Source organism: Theropithecus gelada, chromosome X (genome assembly GCF_003255815.1).
Source record: "Theropithecus gelada isolate Dixy chromosome X, Tgel_1.0, whole genome shotgun sequence".
In the NCBI taxonomy this organism is placed as follows: domain Eukaryota; kingdom Metazoa; phylum Chordata; class Mammalia; order Primates; family Cercopithecidae; genus Theropithecus; species Theropithecus gelada.
In genome coordinates, this window is record NC_037689.1 from 134,430,739 (window position 1) to 134,452,550 (window position 21,812).

The following is a 21,812-nucleotide window of genomic DNA, read 5'->3' on the forward strand; positions in this document are numbered from 1 at the left end:
AAAGAAACAAAAAAAAAAAAAAAAAAAAAAAAAAAAAAAAAAAAAAGCCATACCAAATGGGAAAATGTGGAAAATCCCCTTATTTCAGGTTAGGTCTCAACCCCTTGTTCCTCAACAGTAAGTCTAATCCTGGAAACAGTTCCAGAAGAAGAAATTTTCTTTTCCCATTGAAACTTATTTAGTGTACCTAGAAGGCCCTTGGCTTCCAGAGGTGTGACACTGGAAAGATCCAGACACAGTTGAATTAGAATCTTGGCTCTACCATTTACTGCTGTATGAACTTGGTTAAGTTACTTTGAGCCTGTCTTTCCAAATTTGTAAAATGGAGCTAAAATATTCACCCCATGTGATTGCTGTCAGGGTGAAGTGAGCTAACACGAAATATTTAGCACAGTGCCTGGCAAGTAGTACACATATAATGTTTCCTATTCCTCCTTCTCTCCAATATAGGTTCTCCCAGACGTAGGGGGCAGTTGATTTATAAATGTCTCATACAACAATAGCTCATGCATGCAGAGAGATGATGATGCAGTGAGAACATACCAAGCCATGATATTCTTTATCTGAGTGCCAAAACGTGGCTGTTATAGTTGGGGGGAGGGTGCAAGGGAGAGTAATGACATGTATCTCTGATAGCGCTCTTTCTTTATTTTCTTGTCTTGGTTTGAAAAATGCTTTATTTTTGTTTTTGATTCCCAAGTTTTATTCAGGAAGTCATACAAGTGAATTTTTTTTTTTTTTTGTGACGGAGTCTCGCTCTGTCACCCAGGCTGGAGTGCAGTGGCCGGATCTCAGCTCACTGCAAGCTCCACCTCCCGGGTTTACGCCATTCTCCTGCCTCAGCCTCCCGAGTAGCTGGGACTACAGGCACCCGCCACCTCGCCCGGCTAGTTTTTTGTATTTTTTAGTAGAGACGGGGTTTCACCGTGTTAGCCAGGATGGTCTCGATTTCCTGACCTCGTGATCTGCCTGTCTCGGCCTCCCAAAGTGCTGGGATTACAGGCGTGAGCCACTGCGCCCGGCCCAGATAAGTGAATTTTAATCCTCATCTTCCTGCTCTTCTGCATCCTGGTTAATTTGGGAGTAATGTAACTCCTAACTCTCTGCTGTTAGCAACTATCTGCAACTAATCAAGCAGGTGATTCTTCTTCAGATATTTTTTGGTGAGATATTTCAAATATCTTTTGGTAAAAAGCACCTCAGAAGTCACAGTAATCTTGCTCTTGCTCATTTTGATGGTCATACCCCCTCCACCAAGACTCTCAGCTTTTCTGCTCACTTTGATCCTTTCCTGCAAAAATTGCACAAAATTGGCAGCATCAAGATTCCATCTTCTACAGAGTGGGTGCAATCAAGAGCGAACTTCAGAACCTGCTTCTTCTTCTTTTTTTTTTTTATCCTCCTTCGCCACAAGCTTCTTTATGGGCATCATGGCGGCAGTAGAGGCAGAAAGGGAGGTGGGTGAACTACGCAGGCCGGAAAAATGCTTTTTTAAAAAAAAAAAATTATAATGGTGCACATCAACATTTCCCAAAGTGCATTATGTAGAACACTAGGCTAGTCAAATAAGTTTGGAAAATGCTACTTTCTACTGCCTCCTTTCTCAGCTTTACGAAATATATTAGTAAAGTGTTTAAAAGTCTCCTAATCTCATTCATAATAAAGAAATGTCTTGACTGAGCCTAACTCAGCATTTTACAAACGTATTTGACTCTGGAGTTCCCTCCCTCCCTCCCTTCCTTCCTTCTTTCCTTCCTTCTTTCCTTCCTTTCCTTTTTTTTTTTTTTTTTTTTTTGACAGAGTATTGCTCTGTTGCCCAGGCTGGAGCGCAGTGGTGCGATCTCGCCTGGTTGCAACCTCTGCCTCCTGGGTTCCAGTGATTCTCCTGCCTCAGCCTCCCGAGTAGCTGGCTGGGATTACAGGTGTGATCAAACATGCCTGGCTAATTTTTGTATTTTTAGTAGAGACAGGGTTTCACTATGTTGGCCAGGCTGGTCTCAAACTCCTGAGCTCAGGTGATCCACCCACCTCAGCCTCCCAAGTAGTTGGTATTACAGGCATGAGCCACTATGCCTGGCTTTTTTTTCCCCCTGTATTTTTAGTAGAGATGGGCTTTTGCCATTTTGGCTAGGCTGGTCTTAAACTCCTGGTCTTAAGTGATCCACCTACCCCACTTTCCCAAAGTGCTGGGATTACAGGCATGAGCCACTGTGCCTGGCCTGGAGTACTCTCTTAGGGTAGCATTTAGATCCTATTGTGGATGCCATTTTGGCTACCCCAGGTACCCACAGTGGTTGTGTCTTAGAGTAGCTCACAAAATCCTACAGAACCTGCAACATACCTCAAACGTTCAGTGTACAAATGAGAAGCAAAGCTTCGTATCTTGGTAACTATCAGTATAAAATAACTTAACCTGCATTATGGGCTATGAAGGATTTTGTCAACTATCTGGGTACCTAGTCATCACTTATTGAATTATTTCAGTGGGAATGATAGAATTTGAAAATCACTAGTTTTTCAACCTCCAATTAAATATTGATTCAGGTCAATATGATCAATGAATATTAAAATTGTAGGTGAATGAGTGTTGGGGAAACTGGTTATTCTTACAGTGGCAAGGTATCACCCTATAGACTGTACACCCTACAGCCTGTAGTATCACCCTACAGACTACTTGCTAACTGCTAATGGAAAAATATAAAAGCGAATAAGTAAATAAACATGAGTTCATACGGTATCTCAGACCCTCATCCAGCACCACAGCATTTCTTCTAGCCTTCTCCCCTGGTTTAGTTGTAATTTCTTTCCCTGAAAGTGAGAAACCTGGCTCTCATCATCTGTGATGCATTGACTTATTTATTCAACCCTAGGATACATGTAGTTTCAGAACTGCTAACACATATCCTTGTGAGAAACATATTCATTCACTAGAGTACAGTGTTTATATAGCACTTTTGGGGCACAGAAATATCTTATCTGGTGCGTATTTTACACTTATAGCTCATCCCCTTAGGACCAGACACGTTTCAAGTGCTGAAGAGCCACATATGACCAGTGGCTGCCATATTGGCATGGATCTAAATTACCTCATGTGTAGCATCTGTTCCCTTTCCTCTGTGCTTCTACATGTTCCCCCCACCCCACCCCCGGCTTTTGCTGCTTCTCATTTCCAATACAGAAAATTTCACCAGATTCTGTTTGATTCTAGGCCCTTGACTGGGAGAAATACACTGTCTTAGATGTGCTTCTGGTGCACAAAGACATCTTCTTTTTATTTTATTTTATTTTTTGAGATGGAGTCTCATTCTGTCACCTAGGCTGGAGTGCAGTGATGTGATCTTGGCTCACTGCAGCCTCCGCATCCCGGGTTCAAGTGATTCTGGTGCCTCAGCCTCCCAAGTAGCTGGGATTACAGGCGTGCACCACCATGCCCGGCTATGGCACACAAAGACATTCATGTGGCCAGTGGAGAGGGGAGACGCAATCCTGACACAGGGTTGGGGTTGGGGAACGTGGACAGGAAGCTGAACTCTATGCGCATGATGAACCACTTACAGAAGTCAGAGCCATGCAACAGTTGTGGCTCCTCAGTCACCTGGATCACGATCTCCATTCTCCTGTACCTGTCTTACCACTTTGCTGCAGCCACCTGCAAACTGCTGTTTGGACCCAGAGCCTATAATCATCAGCTGAGCTTGTGGGTCTGAGCCCCTGATCAAGCCTAGACACAGAGAAGTTCAGAGGCAATATAATAATTTTTAGTTTGGATTTTTTTTTTTTTCCTGAGACGGTGTCTCACTCTGTCACCCAGACTGGAGTGCAGTGGCATGATCTCAGCTCACTGCAACCTCCACCTCCCAGGTTCAAGTGATTCTTGTGCCTCAGCCACCCGAGTACCTGGGACTATAGGCACAGGCCACCATGCCTGGCTAAGTTTTGTATTTTTAGTAGAGATGGTGTTTCACCATGTTGGCCAGGATGGTCTCGAACTCCTGACCTCAAGTGATCCATCTGCCTTAGCCTCCCAAAGTGCTGAGATTATAGGTGTGAGCCACTACACCTGGCCTGTTTTTTTGTTTTTTTTCTTTGAGATGGAGTCTCCCTCTGTTGCCCGGGCTGGAGTGCAGTGGTGTGATCTCAGCTCACTGCAACCTCTGCCTCCCACGTTCAAGCAATTCTCCTGCCTCAGCCTCCTGAGTAGCCGGGATTACGGGTGCCCTTTGCTACACCCAGCTAATTTTTATATTTTTAGTAGAGACAGGGTTTCACTATGTTGGCCAGGCTGGTTTCCAACTCCTGACCTCAGGTGATCCGCCCGCCTCGGACTCCCAAAGTGCTGGGATTATAGGCGTGAGTGACTACGCCCGGCCCTATTTTGTTTTTTCATTAACTGTCTTGAAAGTGCACTTTAATGTTTTCAGAAAATAATACAGGTTCCCAAATGGGTGTAAAATTTGGAATTTATAATACATTTGTTCAGGAGGGATGAGTCATAAAGATTAACATTTGAGTGAAGACCTTTTGTTTATCAATTTATATAATAAATGTTTCTTGATGCCTATTATGAACTGAGTGCCTATTATGAATTTATTGAATGCCTATTATGAATTATTGAATGCCATGATATGGCATTTCTATTCATAATACTTTTGCTTTAAAAATGTACTGTCTTTTTTTTTTTTTTTTTTTTTGAGACAGAGTTTCACTCTTGTTGCCCAGGCTGGAGTGCAATGGCATGATCTCTGCTCACTGCATCCTCTGCCTCCTGGGTTCAAGCGATTCTCCTGCCTCAGCCTCCCGAATAGCTGGGACTACAGGCGTGTGCCACCATGCCTGGCTAATTTTGTATTTGTAGTAAAGGTGGGGTTTCACCATGTTGGCCAGGCTGGTTTTGAACTCCTGACCTTAGGTGATCCACCTACCTGAGCCTCCCAAAATGCTGGGATTATAGGTGTGAGCCACTGCGCCCAGCCAAAAATGTACTGTTTTTATATTACCAAACAAAGCCTTTTTGGTTTCATTGTAATCACATTAATGTTAGCCATATAGTTGAGTTACATAAGCTCCATCTGTTGGCTAGCCTGGGACTCTAGCTAAATTTAAAGCATTGTGGCCAGGTGCGGTCACCTGAGGTCAGGAGTTCAAGACCAGCCTGCACAACATGGTGAAACCCCACCTCTACTAAAAATACAAAAATTAGCCCAGCGTGGTGGTGGGGTCCTGTAATCTCAGCTACTCGGGAGGCTGAGGTTGGAGAATCTCTTGAACCCAGGAGGTGGAGGTTGCAGTGAGCCAAGATTGCACTACTGCACTCCAGCCCAGGTGACAGAGTGGGACTCTGTCTCGAAGAAAAAAAAAAAAAAAAAAGGCATTGCTTTTTCCAATAAAAGCATTGCTTTTATTGGAAAATGCATTTCTGATTTTCAGGCAGCATGGACCATTAACTGAATTGAGAATTCCAAAATTTCCCCTCTGGATCTCAGTTTCACCATAATAAATTGAGGGAGTTGAACTCGATTGGTAATTCTCAACCCAATCACAGTGATGTCCTTTTTTTTTTTTTTTTTTTTTGAGATAGAGTCTCGCACTGTCACCTGGATTGGAGTGCAGTGGTGTGATCTCTGCTCACTGAAACCTCCGCCTCCCAGGTTCAAGCGATTCTTCTTGCCTCAGCCTCCCAAGTAGGTGGGATTACAGGTGTCCACCACCACACCCGGCAATTTTTTTTGTATTGTTAGTAGAGACAGGGTTTACTATGTTGGCCAGGCTGGTCTCAAACTCCTGACCTCGTGATCCACCCTCCTCGGCCTCCAAAGTGCTGGGATTACAGGCATAAGCCACCGCGCTCGGCCAATGTCCTTGTTTAATAACAAATAGTTTATAACTCTCCTTTTGCTATTCTAAAATGATGCTAATAGGTAAGAGATAATGAAACTTGTCTATAATTGTCTTGTTTCAATAAACATCAATATAACATCTTAACTACAATATAAAGGAGAAACAAAAGGGAGGTAACTTTTAATAAAATATGTAATAGGTATATATTTCAGTCGTTGTCAGATGCTTGCCCCCATGGGTATAATTATTGTAAATGTGGCAACACATGCATATAAAAATAGTATGCACGGCCGGGCGCGGTGGCTCACGCCTGTAATCCCAGCACTTTGGGAGGCCAAGGTGGGCGGATCACAAGGTCAGGAGATCGAGACCACCCTGGCTAACAGGGTGAAACCCCGTCTCTACTGAAAACAGAAAAAATTAGCCGGGCAGGGTGGCGGGTGCCTGTATTCCCAGCTACTCGGGAGGCTGAGGCAGGAGAATGGTGTGAACTCGGGAGGTGGAGTTTGCAGTGAGCTGAGATCGTGCCACTGCACTCCAGTCTGGGCGACAGAGCAGACTTCGTCTCAAAAAAAAAAAAAAAAAAAAAAAGTATGCACTGGCGGCTTAAATACCACATAACTCTAAATGATGCCGGATTTTCTGAAATGATTAATTTTGGCAAAATTCCAAGCCAGACATAGTACCATTTTCCTTCAATTGACATGGTAGTTGTGTTCTTGGGAAAAAATATCAGCGAATATTGAAACCATGTAAAAATACTTTATCTGTAAAAGGGAGTTAGGGCTGGGTGCAGTGACTCACGCCTATAATCCCAGGACTTTGGGAGGCTAAGGTGAGAGGATTACTTGAGCCCAGGAGTTCAAGACCAGCCTGGGTAACAGAGTGACACCTTGTCTGTAATAAAAGAAGAAAGAAAGAAAGAAAGAAAGAAAGAAAGAAAGAAAGAAAGAAAGAAAGAAAGAAAGAGAGAGAGAGAGAGAAAGAAAGAGAAAGAAAGAAAGAAAGAAAGAAAGAAAGAAAGAAAGAAAGAAAGAGAGAGAGAGAGAGAAAGAAAGAGAAAGAAAGAAAGAAAGAAAGAAAGAAAGAAAGAAAGAAAGAAAGATTGATTAGCTGGGCGTGGTGGCACACCTGTGGTCCCAGCTACTCAGGAGGCTGAGGTTTGAGGATCGTTTGAGCTTGGAGGGTCGAGGCTGCAGTGAGCAGTGATTGCACCACTGCACTCCAGCCTGGGCAACAGACAGAGGCCTTGTATTAAAATAAAATAAAATAAAATAAAATAAAATAAAATAAAATAAAGGTGTGGCTGAGTTAGAATCTAGGCTCAGGTAATCATTCGCAGTTTTGCATCCACATGAAAGTTGAGTGGGGCATTTGAAAGAGTTGTAAGACACTGTACAGTTCTCAGTTCTCCATTGTGTGGGTCTCCCTGTGCCTTGCAGGACATTTCCGTTACTCAATACCAGCAGCGTCGCCGCACATTCTCATTCTGCCCCCTAGAGGGTGCTGCTCCTCTTGTTGAGAACAACTGGACTAGAAGATAGAATTGCCAGCCGGCTTCTGTTTTGAGTCCCTGCATGAATTTTTTTTTTTTTTAATTTAAATTTTTATTTTATTTTTTAGACAGGGTCTCACTCTGTCGCCCAGGCTGGAGTGCAGTGGCGCGATCTCGGCTCACTGTAACTTCGACCTCCCAGGTTCACGCCATCCTCCCACCTCAGCCCCCCAAGTAGCTGGGAGCACAGGCGCGCGCCACCATGCCCCGCTAATTTTTGTATTTTTTGTAGAAACGGGGTTTCGCCATGTTTCCCAGGCTGGTCTCAAACCCCTGAACTCGAGCGATCCACCCACCTCGGCCTCCAAAAGTGCTGGGACTGCAGGCGTGAGCCACCGCGTCTGGCCCCTTCATGAATTTTTATTGAATGAGACCTATCATAGGGTACTGTGTCATGGATCAAGAAGTCTTGTATGTTTCTACATTTGCTTCTTGTGCCTCCATTATTACCAACGTTAGAGACCTGTTTACCTCATATGATTTTATGAGAATTGCTGTCTTATAAAAGATTTTGAAACTCTAGAATGTAAAGGTGCAGCATAATTCATACATTTTAAATGGGTTAAAAATAGTTTCTACCACTTAGTTATCTTTTCGTATTTGTCATTTCGTTCTCAAATATGCCTTATGATTTTTAAATAATTTTTTACTTTCCTAGGGAAGAGTAATATGTGTTGTGGTCTGTTATTTCCAGTAGATGGCAATGTTTGGTGCAAAAAAATGACTATATAGCAATTGCAGATTGCCCTGTCTCTCTTTGTACTTAAAATTCAAACTTCATACTGCATATTTGAAAGTACTGCTTTTTTTTTTTTTAATGACTTGATATGAATTAACTCAGTTAAACCAATGGATAGGCTGGTAAAGAGGTGCATGTAATTCAAATTGTCACAAAATAACTCACATTTTACTGTTGCAAAAATATTTTTTTAAAGAAGGAGTTCCTAGAAAAATGCAACAATATTTTAATAGATGGCTAAGTTCATTCGTGAAGTATTTACCTTTTGATTTATCAGTTCTATAAATTATTATTTTCTTATAGGTTTTAAAAAAATAATTGATTTTGAAACAGTTTCAGACTTACAGAAGAATTGCCAGAACAGTACAGAGAATTCCAGTAGTCCCTTTAGCCAGATATCCCGACTGTTAACATTGTACCTCATTTGCTTCATTGTTCATTCTTCTGTGTGGGTGTGTATTATCATTAGTCTTTCTCTGAATCTTTTGAGAGCTAGAGGTTGTCTAATCACCCCTAAACACTCCAGAGGGTACTTCCTCAAAACGAGGTCTCTCTCCTACCAGCATACAACCCTCCAAATCAGGAATCAATACTGTCCAATCCACATCCATCCATGCAGATTTTGCCAGCCGGTCAACAGTGTTACTCTTTCCCTTTCTGGTTCACAGTCCTATCCAGGATTATGGTTTTGGTCTCCTGCAATCTAGACTAAGTTCGTTAGTCTTTCATACCCTTGAAATTTTTAAAGGGTACAGACATTACATTCTGTATGATGACTATCATCTTGAGTCTTAAGGATGTTTCCTCATGACCAGATGCCTGCATTCTTGGTAGGAATACATGAGGAGGCACATGATGCTAACCTGTCCCGTCACTGGTAGTGTTAACGATGGTCATGTGCTCATCAGGATTTACCTCAAATCTATTGTAGGATTAAAGCCCAATTTAAAAAAGCTTTTTTCATGTTTTTATTTGTTTATTTATTTATTTTTGTTTAGGCTGGGTGCGGTGGCTCCTGCCTGTAATCCCAGCACTTTGGGAAGCTGAAGTGGGAGGATGGCTTGAGCCGGGAGTTCAAGACCAGCGCTGGCAACATGAAAATTATCTAAGAGTAGTGGTGGTGCATGGCTGTAGTCCCAGCTACTTGGGAGGCTGAGGTGGGAGGATCACTTGAGCCCGGGAAGTTGAGCCACTGCACTCCAGCCTGGGTGACAGAGCCAAGACCCTGTCACAAAAAAGAAAAATAAAAAGATAAAAAAAATTCGTAATAATTTTTTTCCAAATTTTTGTTTCTTTAATCTTTTTTTTTTGGATTATTTTTCCTTCCTATAAAACTCATTTTAATTAAAATCTTTCATTTGGGTTTTTATTTTTTTAAAAAACCAACATATAGTGACTTTCTTCATGTGCCCCAAACTTCATTAAAAAAAAAAATCCAAAGATATTTCAAGCATAGCTTGGTCAATCTGTGCCTGTGTTTTTCTTTTGCTAAGATCATGCCATGGACTTGAGGGGTAATAACACTGCAATAATGGCTTAAGTATTTATTGGGGGTTATAATTTTTTTTTTTTTTCTGAGACGGAGTTTCGCTCTTGTTGCCCAGGCTGGAGTGCAATGGCGCGATCTTGGCTCACCGCAACCTCTGCCTCCTGTGTTCAAGCTATTCTCCTGCCTCAGTCTCCTGAGTAGCTGGGATTGCAGGCATGCGCCACCATGCCTGGCTAATTTTGTACTTTTAGTAGAGACAGGGTTTCTCCATGTTGGTCAGGCTGGTCTTGAACTCCTGACCTCAGGTGATCCACCTGCCTTGGCCTCCCAAAGTGCTGGGATTACAGGCGTGAGCCACCGTGCGTGGCCGGGGATTATCATTTAAGATAATAATATTCCCTTCCTGTGTCCAAGTGATCTAATTGTTCAATTCCCACCTATGAGAGAGAACAGTACCCTAGAACATAAAGTATAATTTTAAAAAAGATAATAATATATTGGCAATATCTTAAAGCTCTTGACAAGTTGAATTTGATCACACATCAGCAGAAACAACTTCATTCATAATTGTGTTTTCTTATGTTTTTTTCAGTACTGAAAACTACAACATAAAAGAAAATCTTTTTTTTTCTTAAAATAGGGTCTCACTCTGCCCAGGCTGGAGTGCAGTGGCACAGTCACAGCTCACTGCAGCCACAATCTCCCTGGCTCAGGTGATCCTCCCAACTCAGCTTCATGGCTGGCTAGGACAATAGGCACTCACCACCAAAATACTTAACATACAAAAAATGTAAAATATAAGAAATGGGCAGGGCGTGGTAACTTGTGCCTGTAATCCCAGCACTTTGGGAGCCTGAGGTAGACAAATTGCTTGCGCCCAGGAATTTAAGACCAGCCATGGCAACATAGCGAGATCTCATCTCCACAAAAAAACTAAAAAATTAGCTGGACATTGTGGCACATACCTGTGGTCCCAGGTACTTGAGAGGCTGAGGTGGGAGGATCACTTGAGCCGCGAAGTTGAGGCTGCAGCGAGCCGTGATTGTGCCACTGCACTCCAGCCTGGGCGACAGAGCAAGACTCTATCTCAAAACAACAACAACAACAACAAACCAAACAACAACAAAAAACAAATGGTGGGTTAAGTAGTTGAACAAGGTTTTACAATCAAACAAAATACCCTTATAACAAACCTATTTGCAGAGGGTGGAGTTGGTGGGTGGCAGTGAAGCAAGTTGTCTTTTAGTTGAATTTAAGTAATAATATCAATAACATTTGTATATTTGTATATGGTGAAGACTTCAAACCAAATAGAAAAGGTATAAGTAAATTTCTCCCTTCCTTTACCCTCCAATTCCTACTCTCTCCATCTAACAGTATAAGCATTATTTTTTCTTATTTATCCTTCCAGAAAAATATTTGTACCTACGAGATATATATATCATATCCTTGGGAAAAAGTGGAATCTTGCCACACATACTTTTCACCTTTCTTTTTTCACTTAATGCTATTTCATAGACATATTGTCACTTATAGATGTACATCATTCTTTTTAATGGTTGCATATTATTTGCACGGATTACCATAGTTTATTCTCATTGTGGTGGGCATATTTGGTTGTTTCTAGGTTTTTAAATTTACAAAGCTACAGTGACTCTCATTATATATACCTTTGTGTACCTTTGTAGATGGAAATATGATCAGGACAAAAGGGACAAAATGAAATGAAGTATGGGGTGGATTTAGGGTTACAGAAAAGTAGTAGCAAAGAGATGCTATTATTGGTGAAGAGTAGCAAGCTAAAATTATTTCCTCCTAGTCTCTTTTAAATTAGGTAGAATTTAAAAGAATATTAGGAATATTAGGAATATTAGGAAATGAATATTAGGACATGAAAATAAGAAGGGCAGGCACGGTGGCTCACACCTGTAATTCCAGCACTTAGGGAGGCTGAGGCAGGTGGATCACCTGAGGTCAGGAGTTCGAGACTAACCTGCCCAACATGGCTAGACCTCATTTCTACTAAAAATACAAAAATTAGCTGGGTGTGGCTCACATCTGTAATCCCAGCTACTCAGAAGGCTGAAGCAGGAGAATCACTTGAACCCAGGAGGCGGAGGCTGCAGTGAGCTGAGATGGTGTCACTGCACTCCATCTCAAAAACAAAAACAAAAACAAAAAACAAAAAAGAAAATTAAAAAATGTCAAAGTAGATCACATCATTCCCTGAAGTTAGAAGTAAAGAAATGGAGAAAGTACACGCAGAATCGTTTTTCCATTGGTTTTAGGATTATAACCAGCAAAAACTCAACTAATGTTTGGTTATATGATTTTATATTCCCATTTTAGGAAAACAAAACTGTCAAGTGGGCTTCTAGGTGGGATTAGATTTTGGAGTCTGTGTCTCATACTAATATTCAGTGGTTTCGGTAAGTACTTAATGTAGCAAAAAGTAAGTAATTTTGAGGTAGAAATGTAAATACATATATTTAAATTAACGTATTTTGTTATCACAGATGATCTTGGGTTACATCTTTTTCCTTCTCTGTGACTGTAGTTTCCTCTCTCCTCTTCTCCCTTCCACTCCCCACATACACAGTGAAAAAAAAGATAAATGTGTTTTAAATATGTTAATGTTTATGCTGAAGGGAAAGAGCAACCTGAAATGTCATGGAGATACTACGTCTGCATGGAATGAATATTGGGGTGGGGAGTCAGTGAGATATGACTGTGGAAGTTGACACTGTGCAAGAGATGAAAAATAAAACGGAATGGAAGCTTTTGTTTGTGGGTTCAAAAAGTTCAGGCACAGTAGAGAGTTAGGAAAAATAGTAACCAACTGGAGTAGAGGAAGGTAGGGATGTCATAAAAATCTGGGAAGGGGTGAGAAAAGGGTGAAAGGATTTCTTACGACAAACCCACAACTTCAAGTGGCTGTGTAATCAAGGCAGATCATATAGAGGAGAGGATGGTACGGAAATGATGTCTGCTAGTGAAGGACCATTTACTCTTTTTAGTCCCTATTGTGATGCTGTGGTAGGCTCTGAGCTCAACAGTGAATAAGGCAGAGGAGGCTTCTGCTTGCCTGAAGGTACATTCTAGTGGACCCAGAGTGAAAGGACTTGATTCCTCAGGAATCTTCAACAGGATGAAACTACAGAGTTAGAAGTCCGTGACTATGGAAAGAGTCGTTTCACATGGGATGGACTCACTGAGGGATGGACCAACTGATAACATAATTAATGATTTGGGCTGTGATAAAGTGCTGAGAGTGGGAGTAGGATGTGAAGTTAGTAACTTAAGAGACTGAAAGAGAAGCTGATCAAAAAGAAATTAATTTGTCTGTATAGTATTTTATTCCTTGTTGTCTTTATATCCTGTAAGAAAGCAATTATGGGTCAAAGGAGATTACAAAAGTAAAAATGAAAGTAAGGGCCCAGTGTGGTGGCTCGCACCTGTAATCCCAGGGCTTTGGGAGGCCGAGGTGGGAGAATCACTTAAGGTCAGTAGTTCAAGACTAGCCTGTGCGACATGGAGAGACCCTGTCTCTAAAAATAAAATAAAAATTAAAAGTTAAAAAAGTGAAAGTAAGGAAAGTTGTGATACTCTGAGCATGGTCTTCTGGAATGATGATTCTCCTTATACTCCCACTGACTTTAAAATGAAAATACCCTTCCTCTCCTTTCCTTATTCCTATTATTCCTCCTTCTCCTCCTCCTCCTCCTCTTTGTCCTCTTGCTTCTTCCTATGGTAGCTTTTCCAGAGACGCTTCTGTTTGGGCAACAGTTCCAATCCCATTTTGTCACCACCCAGAAATCTCCTCAGATACAATTTATTTAAATGGTTTCTCCAAAGGGGTTGTGAAAGTGAAGGGCCTCTAGATGGATTATGAGGGCTAATTTCTAGTAGTAGTAATGTAACAACAAATGTACTGTATTTTAGTTTCTGTCATGACTTAATTTACTTACAACATTTAACAGACATTTAGACGTCAGTCTTCTTATTGGCATCTCACTAAAACAGTGCTGGACTTTGCATAGATTCTGGTGAAACTTTTTTGGGTGTGTATGGGTTTGGCTGGGGAGATGGAATGGCAGAAGGCATTGACTTTGCTTTGGGGAGAGTTTTTAAGTTTGAGTTTTAGAAACAGTAAGAGCTGGTAGATATAGATAAGTGGTCCTTGGGATCTTTGCCCTGACGCTCATAGAGTAATAGAGTTAAAGACTATGGCCTTGATCCATTGGCTAAGAAGCCAGTCAGCCATTAGTTCAACCTGTGTCTCCTGAACTTAGGTTGTCAGTTCCATGCTCCCAAACTAAGTTTGTGTTACAGATCTTATTTACTTCTTCTTATTTCTCTTTGAGAAGGTACTCTTAAAGTTTTCTAAAAATAACCTTAAGAATAGTGTTGCTTTAAGTTCACTTAATATATTGATGCATTCAGTTACTGATCGAAATTTAACGTTAGAAAACTGATTGACATAATGATATTTTGAATGTCTTTCTTTTATATGTACATGCATTTTTTCTCAGTGCTCAATTAGGAAATTTTGAGATTTAACTTCTCTTTTTTTCTTTCTTAAATTTTCTACTATGGTAAATTCCTTTGTTGTTATTCTTTTCTTATCTGGAACGGTGGCTAACATCATATTAAGGATTTTCCATAAAGATATTATCAGATATAATAAGATGAATTCTCCCATAAGTAAAAATGCATATATTTGATTCAACAAATACTTAAGTGCCTATTCTGCCCAGTTTTCATCAATGTTATATTTCTACTTAGAGTATTGCACCTTGAATACAGCACATTTTTTATGCCTAGTGATTTTGTATGTTATACCAAATCAGAAAGTACAGAGTTGAGTACATTTTTTTAAAAGAACAGGGAGATTTATTAGAGAGTTGTTTATTATCAACTTTTTGGTTATATCCTTTTTTATGTGTTTCTGAACTCTCAAAATATCATTATTAAAGATTTTCATTGATTGGAAGTATGAGATAACAATATCAAACATTGCAAAATACTATACTTTAGGTTATACTGTTTATACTGTTTTGACTCTTGTGACCACTTGTGTATTGGTCAATTTTTAATTGCTATTACATTGGTCAAGTTCCTTATGTAGGTTAAATCATTTTGCTTTCTTTATGAAAAAGCAAATCAGTTGTGTGTTTTATGTAATTAACACACTCCCTCGGATGCAAAACTTCGAGTAAGGCAGTGATTCATTTGTGTGGCAGGATCATGTACCTTCCAGAGACCTGCTAAATTCGTAATGAGCCACTGATTTCTGGTTAGTCTGCCTTTAAAGGAAAATTCCGTCTCAACTAACTTGTAACTTTCTGTCATAGTAACTTGTATGCTTATTAGAGACTTTCTTATGTGTAGGAGGATGCCCAGTAGGGGCTTGGCTGGAAGATGATTCATGCAGTTGTTTTCAGTCCCCCAAAGAACACAATGTTGCTGTCAGCCTTCTTGGGTCAAGGAACACAAGTTTTGTTTATGACCTTTATTACTTTAAATGAGTACACTCAGATATGTCAAACATGCATAGTAAGCTGCCGGCATATGTTAAACTTTGATTCCTTTGTACAAAGGGACTTGGAAAATTATACCCCAAAGTTTATGGAAATCTGCATTTTATAGTATTCACATTTCTGTCTTCTCAAATTAAGAATATGAGTCTAAGTATCTTCCTATATCAAGCACCTTCCATAGCTTCTTTAGTTTTGAATAGTTTATTGTAAACTCCAATACGTATATTTCTTGCTTTGCAAAATAAATGCATTCTTAAAATCAGTATGTGAGTAGAATCATATTTTAAGTGGGCTAAGGGAGTTCATGATTCAAAAGCTAGCATTTTGAAATGCTACAGCAAGCCTAAGTGCTGGTCTTTAAGTGTATAAATGGAATGGCATCTGTAGTGGGCTCACAATGGCTGATGAACCCTAGGGCCTTCATTTGTAAACTAAAAATGGAGCTTGTCAGTTTTTGATAGCCAGAGTAGTGATTTTCGTAAACAAAGCTGCTGTAAAAAATGGCTCATTAGGTGTTTCAGATGTCAATGATAATTTCAAAAATCAGCTTTTAGGGTTATATTTTCCTGAGACCAAGTCTCACTTTGATTTTTTTCATTCCTCACCTTGAATAAAAGGAAACAGAAGGAAATTTCTTTGGGAAAAAAAGACTTGCTGTTTTTGGAGTGACTACTGAAGTGGGAAAGGGGGAGATATTTTGTGTAATTTTGAGTTAGGCAGTGAAATTAAGGCTAATTCAACTTATGAAAACTTACTTCCACTTACCTTGAATGGAAAATCAGACCTTTTCATTAAGAGAAAGTGTCAAGTACTTAGCCAAGCAAATAACATTTGCTTGTAGCATCCCTTGCTTGTAGTACTCCCATTAGATAATTTCCCTGTGTGCTGTTTCATATAATGTCTTAATAAGGTTGTGCTTAATTTCTTATAAAGTCCTATGTACTTTTGAGACTATTATTGTTGCTGGTTTTCTATTTCATTTTTGTGCCTTTAGGTCTGTCCTGCCTTGGTTTTCCTTCTCCTGCCAATGGAGGAGCTTTAATGACCTGTGCCACTGTGTTATGGGTCCTTCTGGGAACCCCTGCTAGATACGTGTCTGCTATAATGTATAAGAGTAAGCATTTCAACTGTTATTATTCCAGGAAGTTGCTGTGTTAAATGCAGAAATTAAAAGGCTGTAAAGTTAAAAAAAAAAAAAATGCGTGGGGGAATTTTAGCCGACCTATGAAAATGTAATTGTGGGCTGGGCGCGGTGGCTCAAGCCTGTAATCCCAGCACTTTGGGAGGCCGAGACAGGTGGATCACGAGGTCAGGAGATCGAGACCATCCTGGCGAACACGGTGAAACCCCGTCTCTACTAAAAAATACAAAAAACTAGCCGGGCGAGATGGCGGGCGCCTGTAATCCCAGTTACTTGGGAGGCTGAGGCAGGAGAATGGCGTAAACCCGGGAGGCGGAGCTTGCAGTGAGCTGAGATCTGGCCACTGCACTCCAGCCCGGGCGACAGAGCGAGACTCTGTCTCAAAAAAAAAAAAAAAAAAAAAAAGAAAATGTAATTGTGCCTTAATTACTCTAAAGTATTTGTAAAGTAGACTAAATCAAGTTGCTAAAGTAACTGTTCTGTTTTTTACTTCCTCAGCATTTAGAGGTGTTAAGTGGAAGACAAATGCCTTGCTGACAGCACTATTATGTCCGGGGTTAGTATCTCACATTCTCTTTTCCCTATGCAATTATATGCTTCCTTATACTTCATCTTGGAAAAAAAAAATCATTGTATACTATAACAAAGAGTAGGAGGGACATGAATGACCACTGTGCTTTGTGTAGTCGCAGCATTCACTTTCTGTTGTATCTGCATTCTTTCTTTCTTTTTTTTTTTTGGACATCTTAAGCTTTAGTACAAAGAGATGGTGATGGTGGTGCAGTATTCAATTTTTTTTTTTTTGAGACAGGGTGTCACTCTGTCACCCAGGCTGGAGTGCAGTGGCACAATCTCGGTTCACTGCAACCTCTGCCTCCCAGTCTCAAGTGATCCTCCCACCTCAGCCTCCCTAGTAGCTGGGACTACAGGTGGGCACCATCGTGCCCAACTAACTTTTGTATTTTTAGTAGAGATGCGGTTTCGCCATGTTGGCCAGGCTGATCTTGAACTCTTGACCTCAGGTGATTCACTTGCTTTGGCCTCCCAAAGTGCTGGGATTACAGGCATGAGACACCACTCCCGGCCAGTATTCAGTTTTGATCTTTGTTTTTGAAGCAGAGTTCATAAATGTTTATCTCAGTTATACATTTTGCATTCTGTCATGCTAGAGTTGCGATTTATGCACGACATTTTGTTATTCTCCTTGTTGCTGCCTTCAGTGATTATTTCTTCCTGTCTCACCTAGTCACTGCAGCATCGTTAGTGACTGCAGTTTCAAGGTACAGTCATAGTCAAAGTGAGGGTGGGAGTGATGCTGTGCAGTGGCTGTCAGAGTAGCTTATCCAGTCCTGTAATTATATAGATGCAGAATCTGTAGCCAAACTACAAAGTAAAGACCAAGTTGTTCTGGGTCTCACATGAAGTCAGTAAAAGGGCCAGGCTGTATATACCTCAGTGTCCCCTCTCCTGCATCCTATCTATTTCTCTTCCTGCAGTACTTCACTGATAAAGTGCTGAATTGCTTAGGGTTTTGTCTCCAAATTCCTTGATATGTTTTTGTCATAGTCAGCTTGGACTGCCATAACAAAACACCATAGACGGAGTGGCTTAAAAACAGGTGCTAGCGTAGTGGGCTTCTGGTCAGAGCTCTCTTCTTGGCTTGCAGATGGTTGCCTTTATCCCTGTGTCCTCACATGGCAGGGCAGGGGGGAGAGAGAGAGAGAGAGGTTGATAGACAGAGAGAGAGACTGATACACACAGAGAGAGAGAGAGAGAGAGTGCTGTCTCTACTTTTATTTTTTTTTTTGAGACGGAGTCTCGCTCTGTTGCCCAGGCTGGAGTGCAGTGGTGCAATCTCGGCTCACTGCAAGCTCCGCCTCCTGGGTTCACACCATTCTCCTCCCTCAGCCTCCTGAGTAGCTGGGTCTACAGGCACCCGCCACCATGCCCGGCTAATTTTTTGTATTTTTAGTAGAGACGGGGTTTCACCGTGTTAGCCAAGATGGTCTCGATCTCCTGACCTCATGATCTACCCACCTTGGCCTCCCAAAGTGCTGGGATTACAGGCGTGAGCCACCGCGCCCGGCCACTGTCTCTACTTATAAGGGTACTATCCCATCATAGGGACCTACTTAGGTCTGAAAAGCCCTGTCTCCAAATATCATCACATTGGAGGTTAGGGCTTCAACATATGAATTTGGGGGGTGGGATGTGCACAACTCATTCCCATATCATGTTTCATTCATTCATAGAAAGAAAAAAATTCTCTCCTTGGCATGTTCTGAAGGACAGTCTTTTTGTTTTGTTTTTAAGGAAGTACTAATGAATTATATCTTAATTGTTATGTGGTACTTAACTTACTATTTGTAACAAAATTTCCACGTTCTTAACACTGGAAGTGTATCATCGTAGGAAAAGAGGTCCTACACTAAAAGTTTTACAGAGTAAATTCAGTTACATGTGTGTGATATACTGATTGAGTATATCATGTCCAAAATGGGTATATCAGTGACAAAATGAGAGTAGATGAATCCATAATGCTCTGTAACTGAGTATAATGCCATCGATGATGCAATTCAGTGATATATTCAGTAGACTGATAATATTTTATCTACATATGGCTTATTATCCCTAAACTCCATGGAAATAAATAAGGTCATTGAAAGATGAGTAAGCTTATGTACAGAAAGAAAAAACAGGTCATTGATATAATTGAACATTACAAACTTGCACATTAAATACATGTACCTCAGAATTTTTTTTTTTTTTTCTTTGAGACAGAGTCTCACTGTCACCCAGGCTGAAGGGCAGTGGCCCAACCATGGCTCACTGCAGCCTCGACCTTCTGGGCTCAAGCGATCCTCCCATCTCAACCTTCCAAGTAGCTGAGACTACAGGTATGCACCACCATGCCTGGCTAATTTTTTAAGTTTTTGTAGAGAAAGTGTCTTGCAGTGTTGCCCAGGCTGGTCTTAAACTCCTGGCCTCAAGCGCTCCTCCTGCCTTGGCCTTCCAAAATATTGGGATTACAGGCATGAGACCACCATGCCTGGCCAGAATTTTTTTTTTTTAATTATACTTTTGACTTACTTAAAATGAGCCTAATGCACCCCCCACCCCCAATCTTGTAGAGCCATCTGCTTTTTCTATAACTTTTCAAGGGAATTAGAATGGGTGGTCTTTCCTGAGATGATTTTTTTTTTTTTTTTTTTTTTTTGAGACAGAGTCTTGCTGTGTCGCTCAGGCTGGAGTGCAATGGCGCAATCTTGACTCACTGCAACCTTTGCCTCCCAGGTTCAAGTGATTCTTCTGCCTCAACCTCCCGCCCGAGTAGCTGGGATTACAGGCATGTGCCACCACGCCAGGCTAATTTTTGTATTTTTAGTAGAGGCGGGGTTTTGCCATGTTGGCCAGGCTGGTCTTGAACTCCTGACCTCAGGTGATCCACTCGCCTCAGCCTCCCAAAGTGCTGGGATTACAGGAGTGAGCCACTGCACCTGGCCAAGGTGAACTTTTTAATATATTTTTGTAAGTAACTGATGTCCTTGACATTTTTTTGAACATTTATTGCTTCAAATTCAAGACTCAGATGAATCCATAACTGAATACGTTTGATAACAAAAGTGCCATTGTGCAAAAGTCATTATACTGGATTGTAATACAAGGAATATCACATGTAAGAATCAATCAGTAAACCATCTACTACTCTCTGCATTATTTACTCAACATCCTTATTGTGGGTTTTGCAGTTTTGTTTTTACTTATTTAAAGCACAATGCAAGGCACTGTGGAGGAAAGAAGTATAAATTGCTCCTGAAACTTTGCTTTCAAATAATTTATAATCTAGTGGGTTGTTGGGGCAGGAACAGGAGATAAGACATGTAAAGTATTAATAATTCTATCTCATAGTAATTAGGAAGAGTTATCAGACAATATGTTTAAAATGATGTGGAGTTTCAGAGGAGGAAAAGGTAATTTCCACTTTGGGGCTCCTGGGAAGGCTTTGTAGAGGTAATGATGCTTAATTTATGATTTGAAAGATACTTAGAACTTGGCCGCTTCTGTGCTTGATTCTGTTCCCTTCCATTTCTTTCTTTCACAGCTTTGTTCAATTCATTACTGCTCCTTTCTTGCATATCTACTTTATCTCTCCACTGAGGCCCCTTTTTTCTGCTTATAAATATATTCTGCTCTTCCCTTTCTACCCCTTGGGCCCACCACTAACGCTTTTTAGAATTTTTTTGTAAATTTAAAAATAATTATATATTTTATTCCTGAGATAGTGTTGCAGTTATCACATAATGCAAAGAACCACATGCAGGCATGCTATTTAAATATATATTTGTTTCAAAAATTCATTCTTTTTGGTGTACAATGCTTTGAGTTTTGACAAATGCATAGAGTTGTGGAAGCACTACCACAATGTGAATGCAGAAAGATTCCATCAGTCTAATACTTCCCTCATGCTATCCCTTTGTAGTCAACCCCTTCCCTGACTTGAAACCCTGGTAGCCATGGATCTGTTCTCGACCCCTGGAGTTTTGCCTTTTTCAGTATGTCATATAAATAAGCCATAGAGTGAGTCAAATAGAGCCCTTTGGATCTGGTTTATTTCACTTCTTACTTTTTATTATTGAGTAGTATTCCATTGTATGGGATGTGCCATAGTTTATATATTCAGCAGATGAAGAACATTTAGGTTATTTCCAGTTTTTGGTGGTTATGAATAAATGTTGCCATAACTGCTGTAAAACATTCATAAAATAGGTTGTTATGTGAACATAAGTTTTCATTTCTCTTGGGTAAATACTTAGGAGTGGAATTGCTAGGTCATATGAAAAGTATGTTTAACTTTATAAGAAACTGCCTAGGCCAAACGTGGTGACTCACGCCTGTAATCCTAGCACTTTGGGAGGCCGAGGCGGGTGAATCACCTGAGGTCAGGAGTTCGAGACCAGCCTGGCCAACATGGTGAAACCCCATCTCTACTAAAAATATAAAAACTAGCTGGGTGTGGTGGCTCATGCCTGTAATCCCAGCTACGTGGGAGGCCGTGGCAGGAGAATCGCTTGAATCCAAGAGGTGGAGGTTGCAGTGAACTGAGATTGTGTCACGGAACTCCAGCCTGGGTGACAAGAGTGAAACTCCATCTAAAAAAAAGAAAAGAAAGAAAGAAAGAAAAAAGAAAGGAAGGAAGGAAGGAAGGAAGGAAGGAAGGAAGGAAGGAAGGAAAGAAACTGTCCAATTATTTTTCAAAGTGGTTGTTACCATTTTACATTTCTACCAGCAATGTATGAGAATGCTAGTTTGTTCACATCATTGTCAGCACTTGGTATTGTCAGTTTTCTTTATCTTTTACTCATTTGAATAGGTGTGTACTGGTATTTCATTGTGGTTTGAATTTGTATTTCTATAATGACTAATGATGTTTAACATCTTTGCATGTTTTTATTTGTCTGTTCAGATCTTTTGCTTGTTTTTTTTTTTTTTTTTTTTTTTTTTTTTTTGGG

The 21,812-nt window shown here is 40.5% G+C and overlaps 2 pseudogenes across 1 annotated transcript in view; one reads left to right on the plus strand and one right to left on the minus strand.

The window, feature by feature from the left end:
* The window catches only part of LOC112615287, an 84,240-nt pseudogene that overhangs the window by 11,628 nt on the left and 50,800 nt on the right, over positions 1-21,812 (plus strand). The window contains exons 4-8 of the transcript XR_003117314.1: positions 11,971-12,047; positions 14,210-14,333; positions 15,013-15,163; positions 16,156-16,275; positions 16,801-16,858. The product of XR_003117314.1 is annotated as a transmembrane 9 superfamily member 2-like (transcript). The remainder of the gene's footprint in view (positions 1-11,970; positions 12,048-14,209; positions 14,334-15,012; positions 15,164-16,155; positions 16,276-16,800; positions 16,859-21,812) is intronic.
* LOC112615735 lies at positions 1,039-11,186 on the minus strand (annotated as a pseudogene).